A 13,151-nucleotide genomic window follows, 5' to 3' on the forward strand; every position below is an offset into this window, starting at 1 on the left:
TACTACGGTGGATGGTACGGAGATAGCCTCCGGGCCAGTAACGCATACCACTCAAGAGGTGACGCTAGTAAGTCAAGATGGACACCATGAGAAGATCGTGTTCGATGTGATCAAGGCCCCTCAGTTTCAGATTATTCTAGGAATACCTTGGTTAGAGAAACACAATCCTCTGATCGATTGGCGAGCAAGAACGGTCCAGTTTCCAGAATGTGTCTCTACTTGTCACCCTCCACCTGGTGTTGCACTGGCAGCAATTTCTTCAGAGACTCCCCAGTTACCTCCCGAATACCTAGAATACCAAGATGTTTTCCGGGAGGATCAGGCTAACTCTCTACCTCCTCATAGGTCTTATGACTGCCAGATAGACCTGATACCTGGATCTACTCCTCCTTGTAGTAGAATTTATGCCCTCACCAAGCCTGAGAACCTTCACCTTCGACAATACCTGGATCAATACATGGCAAATGGGTTTATTCGTCCTTCCAAGTCCCCTGCTTCTTCAGCTTTGTTCTTCGTTCCAAAAAAGGAAGGAGACCTTAGAACTTGTATAGATTATCGCTCCCTGAACCAGATCACCGTTAAGAATAGATATCCGTTACCTTTGATCCCTGAACTCCTGGACCAAGTCAGAAAAGCATGCATATATACAAAGCTGGATCTTAGAGGAGCTTACCACTTGGTACGAGTAAAAGAGGGCGATGAATGGAAGACGGCCTTCCGCACCAAGTATGGGCTATTTGAATATCAGGTCATGCCCTTCGGACTTTGCAATGCCCCGGCCGCCTTTCAATATTTTATGAACGATGTCCTCAGAGAGCTCATAGATGTGTGTGTTGTTGTTTACATTGACGACATCCTCGTTTATTCTTCATCGGAATCTGAACATCGGAAACACGTGAAAATGGTCCTCGAAAGATTGCGTCAACACAAACTTTTCGCTAAGTTGGAAGAATGTGTTTTCAACGTGACTGAAGTTGAATTCTTGGGATTCATATTATCACCTGGCGGAGTGCGTATGGATTCAAAGAAGGTCGATGCAGTTCTCAAATGGCCATCACCATCCCCCGTAAAAGGTGTGCAAAGCATGTTAGGCTTCGCTAACTTTTACCGCAGGTTTATCCCCGAATTCTCTCGAATAGTCCAGCCCATCACTGCCTTGTTAAAGAAAAACAAACGTTTTGAATGGTCTACCGAGGCGGAACAAGCTTTCCAGGATTTGAAGACTAAATTTATCTCTGCACCAATCTTAAAACACCCTCGCCCCGAACTCCCCTACATCGTGGAAACTGATGCTTCAAGCCTTGCCATGGGGGCAGTTCTATCACAAAAGGACCCGGTAACCAATCAGTTGCATCCCGTGGCATTTTGGTCCCGCAAATTCTCGCCTCCTGAAATCAATTACACGATTACTGACAAGGAACTTCGGGCTATCAAGTCTGCCTTTAAGGCTTGGCGGCATTATCTGCTGGGGGCCCGACACACCGTTACTGTGATTACGGATCACCGAAACCTGCAATATTTGAAAACCGCAAAAGCCCAATCCTCTAGACAACTCCGTTGGGCATTATTCTTTGCCGAGTTTGACTTCATAATTACCTATCGACCTGGTACAAAGAACGGTAAAGCTGATGCCCTTTCTCGGATGGGAGTGGAAGAACACTTGATCAACCCTAAACCTGTACCAATCATTCCCGAACAAAGAATTCTGGGTGTAATCGCCACAGAATCCATAGAGGAAGTTAAGGATAAAGCCAGGCAACTTGTAACTCCAGCAGACATACAGAATTGGCATCTGCAGGGAAAGGACTTTGCAGTAAAGGACAACTTATTGTATTTCCAAGAACGATTATACCTACCCAGCACAGATTTACAGAAAAAAGTAATCTCTTGTTATCACGATTCTTTAATGGAAGGACATCCCGGTATGACCAAGACCTCAGAAAAGATCAAGCGCTACTTCTGGTGGCCGTCTTGGAAAAAAGATATCAGAGACTTTATAATGTCCTGTGGAGTATGCGCCCAAAACAAGAGTCAAAAGGAAAGACCAGCAGGCCTCTTACACCCTATTGACATCCCACCTCGCCCTTGGCATACGCTTTCTATGGACTTCATCACCGATCTACCTCCATGCTCCGGATACAATACGATTCTAGTAATTGTGGACTTATTCTCCAAGATGGCGCATTTCATTCCGCTCAAAGGCTTGCCAACAGCAGCAACTCTGGCCCGAGAATTTCTCGAAAACATCGTCCGACTGCACGGTTTTCCTTCGGTTCTAATTTCGGATCGAGGTAGTCAATTTATTTCTCATTTTTGGCGAAGTTGCTGTCGGTCGGCTCAAATTGATGTGAGACTATCGACCAGTCACCACCCTCAGACCGACGGACAAACCGAGAGGACCAATCAAACTCTGGAACAGTATTTACGCTGCATGCTGCAACAAACTGAAAAAACTTGGAAAGACATCCTTTGGATAGCCGAATATGCCTACAATAACTCTGTCCATTCGGGAACTGGGAAAACCCTGTTTTTTCTTTTGTACGGCAGTCACCCTCGAACCTCGGAGTTGGATCCCCTCCAAGATCTTGAAACACCAGCAGTAGACTACCTGCATTCTACAATCACCCAAGCCTTTAAGGAAGCTGTTTCTCACCTTCAAAGGGCTAAAGAACAATACAAGAAAGGAGCAGATCAACATCGGAAGGAAGCCCCTCAATATCAAGTAGGGGATGAAGTCTGGTTATCCACCAAATATCTACCTCTAAAAGGGCCACGCACATTCAACCCAAGATACCTTGGTCCCTATTCCATCACTACCATAGTAAACCCAGTAGCGGTCAAGTTGGACTTGCCCCCGCACATGAAGATACATCCGGTCTTCCACGTCTCTCTATTAAAACCCGTGCAACCTCAAACCCGACTAACTAAATCTCCAAAACCTATCCTAGTTGATGGAGAACTCGAGTTTGAAGTCAAAAGCATTCTGGACTCCAAGATCTCCAAATCTAAACTATTTTACCTAATTGACTGGAAAGGCTACGGCCCCCAAGAGAGATCCTGGGAACCTGCTGAATATGTCCACGCTCCTCGCCTAATCAAAAGATTTCACCGAACATTTCCTGACAAGCCAAAACCCCCGGAGAAGCCCGGTTTGGGAGGGGCCTTGAGGGGGGGTACTGTCATGATCTCAGCTTCCAAAAGGTCAGGGTTTTCCCAACTCCCTTGGAAGCAGATCCATAACCCAGGTTCCGAGTGCCAACCAGTCCCAATTGGGACCTTTTGGACCCAGTCCTGGCGCCAGTGGCACCAGGCTCATAAATATGCCCAGTCCCAGCGCTGGAAGCGCCGGGCTCATAATGCTTGGGTGGACTTACCTGCAGCAGACCATGCTGCTTACTTGCCTGCCAGTTGAGCCTCTGATCCTCTTCTGTTTGGAACTACTTTTCCTGTTGGGTGGGGCAGGAGCCACTCCCTAGATTCAGAACACTGGAACTCTTCTGGAAAGCAGGAACTCTTTTCTTACCTAGGCGTGGCTGTGGAAGGAGACACCTAAGCACTACAGGAGGCTATTTAAACCACACCCGATGGATTAATCTTGCTTTGCGTTATTCTGCATCCTCTGCAGCAGAACGCTCATCGTGTCTTCTGCATCTGATCCTGGGCCTAAGGAAAAAGGCTTACCATCCTGAATCCAGTCTTCAGCAACACCTATAAAGACAAGAAAGAACAGGTTAGCATTACGGTCTTCAGTGACAGCTCTTCACTTACCTGGTCCATCGGCTGTCACCAACGCCTCGCGCTGCATTCCGGCATCTGAAAGACAAAGGCTTACCTACTCTTCGTGCGCTCCGGAGGTCTTCACACTGCATTCCGGCATCTGAAAGACAAAAGCTTACCAACTCTTCGCATGCTCCGGAGGCCTTCGGCGCTGCATCCCGCATCTGAAAGACAAAACAAGGTGCGTTTAAAGACATTGGGGAACTTTAATACTCACGTGCCATTACTCCTTTCCACATCTAACCCAGTGGGTATTCCGGCACCCTGCAGCCGCTCCGAACTTGTACCTGCAAAATAAAAAGACAGTTAGAGCGCATCGTGAAGCAGGCAACAAGCGCTTACTTACGTGCTTCCAGGCGCTTCTATTCATCACACGGGCTCCATCTTCAACTCACTTCAGCCCGTCATCCGCCATCGCCGGAACCCTGCAAAACAAGAAACATCTTTACTAAAGACTTTAAAGACATTAGAACTACTCGAAACTTACCGTTCGTGCAGTAAACGACGGACAGCAGTCCTCTGAAGTCAAGAGGCCTGCTCCCCTTATCCAGTGAAGAAACTGGTTACAGCACCCTGCCCGAGGCAGATGGAGAGCGCGGCGTTCACTTACCTAAGGTGAGAGCGTTAACCTTTGGGGTTCTACTGGAGAAGAGAAAGGGAAGAAGAGAGAGACATTCAATAACCCAGTTCCTTAATCCCATATTTTCTATCTGCAGACATCTTTCCCTTCGAGTCAGACATACAGTGCACAGAGGTCCAGCCCAAAGAGCCAGCCGTGTGTTACACATCACCTTTGAAGATACGGTATACGCCCAGTCAAGACCGGCGCCTCTACGGGAATCAGGTGAGCGTTACAATCTACTCCTCCTTGTAGTAGAATTTATGCCCTCACCGAGCCTGAGAATCTTCACCTCCGACAATACCTGGATCAATACCTAGCGAATGGGTTTATTCGTCCTTCCAAGTCCCCTGCTTCCTCAGCTTTGTTCTTCGTTCCAAAAAAAGAAGGGGACCTTAGAACTTGTATAGATTATCGCGCCCTGAACCAGATCACCGTTAAGAATAGATATCCGTTACCTTTGATCCCTGAACTCCTGGACCAAGTCAGAAAAGCATGCATATATACAAAGCTGGATCTTAGAGGAGCCTACCACTTGGTACGAGTAAAAGAGGGCGATGAATGGAAGACGGCCTTCCGCACCAAGTATGGGCTATTTGAATATCAGGTCATGCCCTTCGGACTTTGCAATGCCCCGGCCGCCTTTCAATATTTTATGAACGATGTCCTCAGAGAGCTCATAGATGTGTGTGTTGTTGTTTACATTGACGACATCCTCGTTTATTCTTCATCGGAAACTGAACATCGGAAACACGTGAAAATGGTCCTCGAGAGATTGCGTCAACACAAACTTTTCGCTAAGTTGGAAAAATGTGTTTTCAACGTGACTGAAGTTGAATTCTTGGGATTCATATAATCACCTAGCGGAGTGCGTATGGATTCAAAGAAGGTCGATGCAATTCTCAAATGGCCATCGCCATCCTCCGTAAAAGGTGTTCAAAGCATGTTAGGCTTCGCTAACTTTTACCGCAGGTTTATCCCCGAATTCTCTCGAATAGTCCAGCCCATCAACGCCTTGTTAAAGAAAAACAAACGTTTTGAATGGTCTACCGAGGCGGAACAAGCTTTCCAGAATTTGAAGACTAGATTTATCTCTGCACCGATCTTAAAACATCCTCGCCCAGAACTCCCCTACATCGTTGAAACTGATGCTTCAAGCCTTGCCATGGGGGCAGTTCTATCACAAAAGGACCCAGTAACCAATCAGTTGCATCCCGTGGCATTTTGGTCCCGCAAATTCTCGCCTCCTGAAATCAATTACACTATTACTGATAAGGAACTTCTAGCTATCAAGTCCGCCTTTAAGGCTTGGCGGCATTATCTTCTGGGGGCCCGACACACCGTTACTGTGATTACAGATCACCGAAACCTGCAATATTTGAAAACTGCAAAAGCTCAATCCTCTAGGCAACTCCGTTGGGCACTATTCTTTGCCGAGTTTGACTTCATAATTACCTATCGACCTGGTACAAAAAACGGTAAAGCTGATGCCCTTTCTCGGATGGGAGTGGAAGAACATTTGATCAATCCTAAACCTGTACCTATCATTCCCGAACAAAGAATTCTAGGTTTAATCGCCACACAATCCATAGAGGAAGTTAAGGATAAAGCCAGGCTACTGGTAACTCCAGCAGACATACAGAATTGGCATCTGCAGGGAAAGGACTTTACGGTGAAGGACAACCTATTATATTTCCAAGAACGGTTATACCTGCCCAGCACAGATTTACAGAAAAAGGTAATCTCTTGTTATCACGATTCTTTAATGGAAGGACATCCCGGTATGACCAAGACCTCGGAAAAGATCAAGCGCTACTTCTGGTGGCCGTCTTGGAAAAAAGATATCAGAGACTTTATAATGTCCTGTGGAGTATGCGCCCAAAACAAGAGTCAAAAGGAAAGACCAGCAGGCCTCTTACACCCTATTGACATCCCACCTCGCCCTTGGCATACGCTTTCTATGGACTTCATCACCGATCTACCTCCATGCTCCGGATACAATACGATTCTAGTAATTGTGGACTTATTCTCCAAGATGGCGCATTTCATTCCGCTCAAAGGCTTGCCAACAGCAGCAACTCTGGCCCGAGAATTTCTCGAAAACATCGTCCGACTGCACGGTTTTCCTTCGGTTCTAATTTCGGATCGAGGTAGTCAATTTATTTCTCATTTTTGGCGAAGTTGCTGTCGGTCGGCTCAAATTGATGTGAGACTATCGACCAGTCACCACCCTCAGACCGACGGACAAACCGAGAGGACCAATCAAACTCTGGAACAGTATTTACGCTGCATGCTGCAACAAACTGAAAAAACTTGGAAAGACATCCTTTGGATAGCCGAATATGCCTACAATAACTCTGTCCATTCGGGAACTGGGAAAACCCCGTTTTTTCTTTTGTACGGCAGTCACCCTCGAACCTCGGAGTTGGATCCCCTCCAAGATCTTGAAACACCAGCAGTAGACTACCTGCATTCTACAATCACCCAAGCCTTTAAGGAAGCTGTTTCTCACCTTCAAAGGGCTAAAGAACAATACAAGAAAGGAGCAGATCAACATCGGAAGGAAGCCCCTCAATATCAAGTAGGGGATGAAGTCTGGTTATCCACCAAATATCTACCTCTAAAAGGGCCACGCACATTCAACCCAAGATACCTTGGTCCCTATTCCATCACTACCATAGTAAACCCAGTAGCGGTCAAGTTGGACTTGCCCCCGCACATGAAGATACATCCGGTCTTCCACGTCTCTCTATTAAAACCCGTGCAACCTCAAACCCGACTAACTAAATCTCCAAAACCTATCCTAGTTGATGGAGAACTCGAGTTTGAAGTCAAAAGCATTCTGGACTCCAAGATCTCCAAATCTAAACTAGTTTACCTAATTGACTGGAAAGGCTACGGCCCCCAAGAGAGATCCTGGGAACCTGCTGAATATGTCCACGCTCCTCGCCTAATCAAAAGATTTCACCGAACATTTCCTGACAAGCCAAAACCCCCGGAGAAGCCCGGTTTGGGAGGGGCCTTGAGGGGGGGTACTGTCATGATCTCTGCTTCCAAAAGGTCAGGGTTTTCCCAACTCCCTTGGAAGCAGATCCATAACCCAGGTTCCGAGTGCCAACCAGTCCCAATTGGGACCTTTTGGACCCAGTCCTGGCGCCAGTGGCACCAGGCTCATAAATATGCCCAGTCCCAGCGCTGGAAGCGCCGGGCTCATAATGCTTGGGTGGACTTACGTGCAGCAGACCATGCTGCTTACTTGCCTGCCAGTTGAGCCTCTGATCCTCTTCTGTTTGGAACTACTTTTCCTGTTGGGTGGGGCAGGAGCCACTCCCTAGATTCAGAACACTGGAACTCTTCTGGAAAGCAGGAACTCTTTTCTTACCTAGGCGTGGCTGTGGAAGGAGACACCTAAGCACTACAGGAGGCTATTTAAACCACACCCGATGGATTAATCTTGCTTTGCGTTATTCTGCATCCTCTGCAGCAGAACGCTCATCGTGTCTTCTGCATCTGATCCTGGGCCTAAGGAAAAAGGCTTACCATCCTGAATCCAGTCTTCAGCAACACCTATAAAGACAAGAAAGAACAGGTTAGCATTACGGTCTTCAGTGACAGCTCTTCACTTACCTGGTCCATCGGCTGTCACCAACGCCTCGCGCTGCATTCCGGCATCTGAAAGACAAAGGCTTACCTACTCTTCGTGCGCTCCGGAGGTCTTCACACTGCATTCCGGCATCTGAAAGACAAAAGCTTACCAACTCTTCGCATGCTCCGGAGGCCTTCGGCGCTGCATCCCGCATCTGAAAGACAAAACAAGGTGCGTTTAAAGACATTGGGGAACTTTAATACTCACGTGCCATTACTCCTTTCCACATCTAACCCAGTGGGTATTCCGGCACCCTGCAGCCGCTCCGAACTTGTACCTGCAAAATAAAAAGACAGTTAGAGCGCATCGTGAAGCAGGCAACAAGCGCTTACTTACGTGCTTCCAGGCGCTTCTATTCATCACACGGGCTCCATCTTCAACTCACTTCAGCCCGTCATCCGCCATCGCCGGAACCCTGCAAAACAAGAAACATCTTTACTAAAGACTTTAAAGACATTAGAACTACTCGAAACTTACCGTTCGTGCAGTAAACGACGGACAGCAGTCCTCTGAAGTCAAGAGGCCTGCTCCCCTTATCCAGTGAAGAAACTGGTTACAGCACCCTGCCCCGAGGCAGATGGAGAGCGCGGCGTTCACTTACCTAAGGTGAGAGCGTTAACCTTTGGGGTTCTACTGGAGAAGAGAAAGGGAAGAAGAGAGAGACATTCAATAACCCAGTTCCTTAATCCCATATTTTCTATCTGCAGACATCTTTCCCTTCGAGTCAGACATACAGTGCACAGAGGTCCAGCCCAAAGAGCCAGCCGTGTGTTACACATCACCTTTGAAGATACGGTATACGCCCAGTCAAGACCGGCGCCTCTACGGGAATCAGGTGAGCGTTACAATCTACTCCTCCTTGTAGTAGAATTTATGCCCTCACCGAGCCTGAGAATCTTCACCTCCGACTATACCTGGATCAATACCTAGCGAATGGGTTTATTCGTCCTTCCAAGTCCCCTGCTTCCTCAGCTTTGTTCTTCGTTCCAAAAAAAGAAGGGGACCTTAGAACTTGTATAGATTATCGCACCCTGAACCAGATCACCGTTAAGAATAGATATCCGTTACCTTTGATCCCTGAACTCCTGGACCAAGTCAGAAAAGCATGCATATATACAAAGCTGGATCTTAGAGGAGCCTACCACTTGGTACGAGTAAAAGAGGGCGATGAATGGAAGACGGCCTTCCGCACCAAGTATGGGCTATTTGAATATCAGGTCATGCCCTTCGGACTTTGCAATGCCCCGGCCGCCTTTCAATATTTTATGAACGATGTCCTCAGAGAGCTCATAGATGTGTGTGTTGTTGTTTACATTGACGACATCCTCGTTTATTCTTCATCGGAAACTGAACATCGGAAACACGTGAAAATGGTCCTCGAGAGATTGCGTCAACACAAACTTTTCGCTAAGTTGGAAAAATGTGTTTTCAACGTGACTGAAGTTGAATTCTTGGGATTCATATAATCACCTAGCGGAGTGCGTATGGATTCAAAGAAGGTCGATGCAATTCTCAAATGGCCATCGCCATCCTCCGTAAAAGGTGTTCAAAGCATGTTAGGCTTCGCTAACTTTTACCGCAGGTTTATCCCCGAATTCTCTCGAATAGTCCAGCCCATCAACGCCTTGTTAAAGAAAAACAAACGTTTTGAATGGTCTACCGAGGCGGAACAAGCTTTCCAGAATTTGAAGACTAGATTTATCTCTGCACCGATCTTAAAACATCCTCGCCCAGAACTCCCCTACATCGTTGAAACTGATGCTTCGAGCCTTGCCATGGGGACAGTTCTATCACAAAAGGACCCAGTAACCAATCAGTTGCATCCCGTGGCATTTTGGTCCCGCAAATTCTCGCCTCCTGAAATCAATTACACTATTACTGATAAGGAACTTCTAGCTATCAAGTCCGCCTTTAAGGCTTGGCGGCATTATCTTCTGGGGGCCCGACACACCGTTACTGTGATTACAGATCACCGAAACCTGCAATATTTGAAAACTGCAAAAGCTCAATCCTCTAGGCAACTCCGTTGGGCACTATTCTTTGCCGAGTTTGACTTCATAATTACCTATCGACCTGGTACAAAAAACGGTAAAGCTGATGCCCTTTCTCGGATGGGAGTGGAAGAACATTTGATCAATCCTAAACCTGTACCTATCATTCCCGAACAAAGAATTCTAGGTTTAATCGCCACACAATCCATAGAGGAAGTTAAGGATAAAGCCAGGCTACTGGTAACTCCAGCAGACATACAGAATTGGCAGCTGCAGGGAAAGGACTTTACGGTGAAGGACAACCTATTATATTTCCAAGAACGGTTATACCTGCCCAGCACAGATTTACAGAAAAAGGTAATCTCTTGTTATCACGATTCTTTAATGGAAGGACATCCCGGTATGACCAAGACCTCGGAAAAGATCAAGCGCTACTTCTGGTGGCCGTCTTGGAAAAAAGATATCAGAGACTTTATAATGTCCTGTGGAGTATGCGCCCAAAACAAGAGTCAAAAGGAAAAACCAGCCGGCCTCTTACGCCCTATTGACATCCCGCCTCGCCCTTGGCATACGCTTTCTATGGACTTCATCACCGATCTACCTCCATGCTCCGGATACAATACGATCCTAGTAATCGTGGACCTATTCTCCAAGATGGCGCATTTCAATCCACTCAAAGGCTTACCAACAGCAGCAACTCTGGCCCGAGAATTTCTCGAAAACATTGTCCGACTGCACGGTTTTCCTTCAGTTCTGATTTCGGATCGAGGTAGTCAATTTATTTCTCATTTTTGGCGAAGTTGCTGTCGGTCGGCTCAAATTGATGTGAGACTTTCGACCAGCCACCACCCTCAAACCGACGGACAAACCGAGAGGACCAATCAAACTCTGGAACAGTATTTGCGCTGCATGCTACAACAAACTGAAAAAACTTGGAAAGATATCCTTTGGATAGCCGAATATGCCTACAATAACTCTGTCCACTCGGGAACTGGGAAGACCCCGTTTTTTCTTTTATACGGTAGTCACCCTCGAACCTCGGAGTTGGATCCACTCCAAGATCTTGGAAAACCAGTAGTAGACCACCTGCATTCTACAATCACCCAAGCCTTTAAGGAAGCCGTTTCTCACCTTCAAAGGGCTAAAGAACAATACAAGAAAGGAGCAGACCAACATCGGAAGGAAGCCCCCCAATATCAAGTAGGAGATCAAGTCTGGTTATCCACCAAATATCTACCTCTAAAAGGACCACGCACATTCAACCCAAGATACCTTGGTCCCTATTCCATCACTACCATAGTAAATCCAGTAGCGGTCAAGTTGGACTTGCCCCCTCACATGAAGATACATCCGGTCTTCCACGTCTCTCTATTAAAACCTGTGCAACCTCAAACCCGACTAACTACATCTCCAAAACCTATTCTAGTTGATGGAGAACTCGAGTTTGAAGTCAAAAGCATCCTGGATTCCAAGATCTCCAAATCTAAACTATTTTACCTGATTGACTGGAAAGGCTAAGGTCCCCAAGAAAGATCCTGGGAACCTGCAGAATATGTCTACGCGCCTCATCTAATCAAAAGATTTCATCGAACATTTCCTAACAAGCCCAAACCCCCGGAGAAGCCCGGTTTGGGAGGGGCCTTGAGGGGGGGTGCTGTCATGATCTCTGCTTCCAAAAGATCAGGACTTGCCCGACTCCCTTGGAAGCAGACCCATAACCCCAGTTCCGAGTGCCAGCCAGTCCCAATTGGGACCTTTTGGACCCTGTCCTGGCGCCAGTGGCACCAGGCTCATAAAGATGCCCAGTCCCAGCGCTGGAAGCGCCAGGCTCATAGTGCTTGGGTGGACTTACCTGCAGCAGACCATGCTGCTTACTTACCTGCCAGTTGAACCCCTGATACTCTTCTGTTTGGGACTACTTTTCCTGTTGGGTGGGGCAGGAGCCACTCCCTAGGTTCAGAACACTGGAACTCTTCTGGAAAGCAGGAACTCTTTTCATACCTAGGCGTGGCTGTGGAAGGAGACACCTAAGCACTACAGGAGGCTATTTAAACCACACCCGATGGATGAATCTTGCTTTGTGTTATTCTGCATTCTCTGCAGCAGAACGCTCATCGTGTCTTCTGCTTCTGATCCTGGGCCTAAGGGAACAAAGGCTTACCATCCTGGAATCCAGTCTTCAGCAGCACCTGTAAAGACAAAGAAAGAACAGGTTAGCACTACGGTCTTCAGTGGCAGCGCATCTCTTACCTGGTCCATCGGCTGTCACCAACGCCTCGCGCTGCATTCCGGCATCTGAAAGACAAAGGCTTACCTACTCTTCGCATGCTCCGGAGGTCTTCGCACTGCATTCCGGCATCTGAAAGACAAAAGCTTACCAACTCTTCGCACGCTCCGGAGGCCTTCGGCGCTGCATCCCGCATCTGAAAGACAAAAGAAGGTGCGTTTAAAGACATTGGGCAACTTTATTACTCACGTGCCATTACTCCTTCCCACGCCGAATCCAGTGGGTATTCCAGCACCCTTCAGCTTCTCTAAAGCTCCGAACTTGTACCAGCAAGATAAAAGGGACAGTTAGTGCGCATCGTGAAGCAGGCTACAAGCGCTTACTTACGTGCTTCCAGGCGCTTCTATTCCTCACGCGGGTTCGATCCTCAACTCTCATCAGCCCGCCATCCGCCATCGCCAGAACCCTGCAAAACAAGAGATATCATTACAAAAGACTTTTAAGACATTTGAAGTGCCCAGAACCTACCGTTCGTGCAGTTAACGACGGACAGTGAAGAAACTGGTTACGGCACCCTGCCCCGAGGCAGATGGAGAGCTCGGCGTTCACTTACCTAAGGTGAGGGCGTTAACCTTTGGGGTTCTACAGGAGAAGAGAAAGGGAAGAGGAGAGAGGCACCCAATAACCCCAGTTCATTAATTCCATATTTTCTATCTGCAGACATCTTACTCTTCGAGTCAGACATACAGTGCACAGAGGTCCAGCCCAAAGAGCCAACCGTGTGTTACACATCACCTTTGAAGATACGGCATTCACCCAGTCAAGACCGGCGCCTCTGCGGGAATCAGGTGAGCGTTACAGTAATGAAGAAAATGGAGGAAATTGAGAAGC

Source organism: Ambystoma mexicanum, chromosome 5p (assembly GCF_040938575.1).
Source record: "Ambystoma mexicanum isolate Mex_15411 chromosome 5p, UKY_AmexF1_1, whole genome shotgun sequence".
NCBI classification, from domain to species: Eukaryota; Metazoa; Chordata; class Amphibia; order Caudata; family Ambystomatidae; genus Ambystoma; species Ambystoma mexicanum.